The following is a 4,066-nucleotide window of genomic DNA, read 5'->3' on the forward strand; positions in this document are numbered from 1 at the left end:
TAATTCAGGAAGAACCAAGGTAATTTATGAATTGTTAATACAAAGAAAAAAAAAATGTTAAAAATAAATAGCCATTTTGGAACCAATTAATCTTATATTTTACAAAGAATAACTGCATGGAAAGCCAACAAAAATTCAATTTTCGTAGCCACCTTTTGCCAGTTCAGGAGTTTGGAAGGTGGAATTGTCATTATTTGGTAATATATATAAAAAGCAGTTAACACATTGAAAATAAAAGATTCATTTCTAAAACTTTATGGATTTTTTTTTGGGCTACAAATCTGGCAAGTAAAAGGCCTTGGGTGTTGTGGGGAGAAGGAAACAAGAAATTTCTAGAAAATATGAGAAAGAGTTGAGGTTAGAATCTGATAGAAGAGGTGGGACTTAAAGATGAAGTTAATCACTTTACGAGTGTGTGTGTGTGTGTGTGTGTGTGTGTGTGTGTGTGTATATATATATATATATACTTATACACAGACATATACGTATATGTTTTATATATTTATATGTATACATACACATACATATAAATGTTTTATATATATATATATACATACACACACGTGTATAAATTCCTTATATATATATATATAAACATTTGGAATATATATACATGGTAGTATTCGTTGGCTATTGATTAGAAGATTTCTAGTTAAAATCCTAAATTCCCTTTGTAAATAAAAAAAAAAAAAAGGGACCATTTAATATAATACAACTATGATGCTATCCAAACAGTTGGGCTTACAGAAAGTAAACATTTGTTGAATTACTGCTTGAAGCCCCCTTAGATCATCATCAAGGTTAGAGTCAAATGGGCAAAATATTTATATAAGAGACAGGATGAAGGAATATATTTGGTCAGATAGGTCCAGCATAGCTCTTTTTATTACACTAGTGACCCATAATTGGGGAATGCAAGGATTAAAAACACTTTTTAAATTATTTGTAAACTTATTTAGTTAATTACATTTATTCTCATTTAAACACCAGAAACAGCTTGAGGTCCAATGGTTAGATAAGATATTGAACTCTCAATTCATGCATTCTGAGCTTATATCTAGTGTTCATATTTCGTTGCATTTATTTTTACGTCTCTCAGTTCTTCATAAACCAATGTTTAAGACTTCCAACACAAGGTCTTCAAGGTCTTCTGAGTGATTATATTTGTCAACAAGATTCTTGCTTAACCCTTTCATTACCAAACCGGCTGAAACTGGCTCTGAAACTTATGAAATGTCCTGTTTTCATAAGTTTTGAATTAAAATCTTCCCCCAAACCTTAGTCACAATTTATGGTCCTAACACTAGCTGAATGATAACTAAGTTATTTTACTAAACTCTTTGTTACATTTAAAATAATTGAAAGAAACACAGAGCATCTCAAAAGAAATATGGTAACGAAAGGGTTAAAATCATTGACAAGTTCAACCCTAAAACCACCAGTTCCATAAATATTGTTAAAATGTTGCAAAGAAATTGACTTCTGTCAAGTGAATGGCAACAATTTCTGTATAACAATGTGTTATAAAATACAGAAAGGTTGTGTTGTTGTTAGTGGAGAAGCAGAGAGTAATGTTACCATAATAGGTTCTACCTAAAGACCCCTAAATTTTAAGAAAGGATTTCTTGTTCTGGTTTGCTTATAGATATTTTATTATAAACATTGAGGATTTTTCTTACTTCCCAAGTTTGTAATACAAATAAATATCTGTCATATCACCAATCGAAGTCAAATGAATATTACTGAGATAAAAATAACATTGAAAATATATCAATATATAAAATTGCATTAATTTTTCAATTTTAGAGAGTAAAAAGAAAACAAAAATCAATAGTTTTTTCAACAATTCTGGACCATCTTGGATATTTTTGTAATATCTGAAAACAGCCTGTACCATTAATAAATTAATGTTTGCTTTTTTTATTTATTTATTTTTTTGTCTTGTGGTTTTATGAACCTGAAATTCTTTTAAAATCATTTAAACTATTTCTCCTATTACGACATTATTGTAGTGTGGGGATGGAAGTGGGGAGGGATATCTGTTCAATTAATGTAACAGTAACAATTAATTAACAACCAATAATTTTAAACTGATAAAATAATCATTCTGAAAAAAAAAAAAATCTCTTTGGTTTTTTTTTTTTTTAATAAATATATGCAAAAATATATATTTATTGCTATTAAATAAAAAGTTGTTAGTTTATCTTCTAATAATAATAATTATTATTATTTTGGTGTGCCACCAGTACAATGTACAAATACTGAATTTTATAAAATACTGTTCTGAGTTTTTAGAATTGATCCATTTTAACGATATGTAAGTGTAATTAAAAAGACATAATTAATAGAAATTTACTGAGATATTTCCTTTGTAAAACTTGTAAATATTGAGTTTGTAGATTCCCTGAGGTATAATTCTTATCACTAACATTGCCTGTCAAAATGTACCCTGACGTTTATATTTCTTATCTCTACAGCTTGTCCAGAAAAATCATATATGGTACCTTGTGGTCTTATCCCTACAGATTCCTAGTAAAAAACATAGTGCCCTGAGGTGTAATCCCTATCGATTGCCCATAAAACAATATAACGAATGTAACACAGTTTCTTAGTATTTAGTGTAGAGATTGTGCCAATGCAAGAGATCAATATTTAACAATTTCTTATAATTAGGCAATAATTTTCCATTTCCATGGCTGCATTAGTCACTGAAAAACTGAATTGATGACATTGAAGTGTTTCAATGTATCTGGGTAGGGAGGAGAGGAATAAGTAAAATAATGAGCTTACACTCACACACCCACATATATATATATATATATATATATATATATATATAAATTCTTCCAGTCATGTGGTATTGTACTAAAATATGGAGCATCTTTAAAAACTACAAATATCTTTAAGATAATGACTTTGATTTTGTAGGTTTTATGAGATGAACATTTATAAAAAAAACATGTTGGGGGTTTTAAAGACAAGCATCATCATCATCATGATAAAACTAAACCACAACAGAAGAGAGGTCACCAAATGCAAGAAATGGTTAAACACAACAAATGGATCAGAAAATGGGGAAGAGGATTGGGAAAAAAAAAAAAAATTTTGAACATATTAATGAAGAGATGTGAAACAAGAGAAAGAAGAGAACATTGAGACCAGTAAAATTTGGTCATAAAACTAAAGAGATAACTACAATTAAATCTCATAATTAAATATAGTTTTCTACTTCTAAAAGAATTTTATCAAAATTTATATTACATTAGGATCACAATTAATATTAGTTTCTCACAAATATTAAACATATTAGAATTTTAACCACCATTGTTAGTTAGCGCTCACAACAGGGTTTCTTTTAAAAGTCTTTAATTGTAACATATAAAACATGGTATCAGAAAATATCATTTAATAAAAAGACTATAATTATGATTATTAATATTAAAAGTTAAAGTTAATAACAACGATATACAAATTAGGAATTTCTGAGATGTACACAGTTTAGTTACCTTTTAAAAATATTTTGATCATACCTTTGAGTTAAATCTAGTTTGTAACATTTGGAAACAAGAACATACACACATATACAAAAAGATTTTTACATAAATTTCTTTTTAAAAAATTAATAAATATTAAAATTTTTGTTATATTTTTCTCATGAATTAAAAGTAAATGAGAATTAAATCTTAATTTTAAAACAGAATTCCTATGAAATATTCAGCAGAAGATAAAGTTTGAGTAATGGACCCATTATTAGTAGAGACTATTCAAAAAACATCAAAAAATTATTCCATTTAGTGACAAATTTGGAGTTTCAATAAATTTCATGTGGATTTTTTCCTTTTTTTTTTTTTTTTAAACATTTATTTTCAGCAGTCTTGCGTTGTGCCACAAATCAAGGAATACAACCTAGATTACCTTTGTCAACCTAGTTGAAAAATACACTTTCTCATTTCAAGATGAGTGAGGTGGGGGCATTCAACGGTCAAAATACTTCAACATTTCATTGAATTATCCAAGATTTCAGAACCATCTAATCCATGCTGACATGGAAAATGAATGTTTAAAA

This window comes from Octopus bimaculoides, chromosome 4 (genome assembly GCF_001194135.2).
Source record: "Octopus bimaculoides isolate UCB-OBI-ISO-001 chromosome 4, ASM119413v2, whole genome shotgun sequence".
Lineage (NCBI taxonomy): Eukaryota > Metazoa > Mollusca > Cephalopoda > Octopoda > Octopodidae > Octopus > Octopus bimaculoides.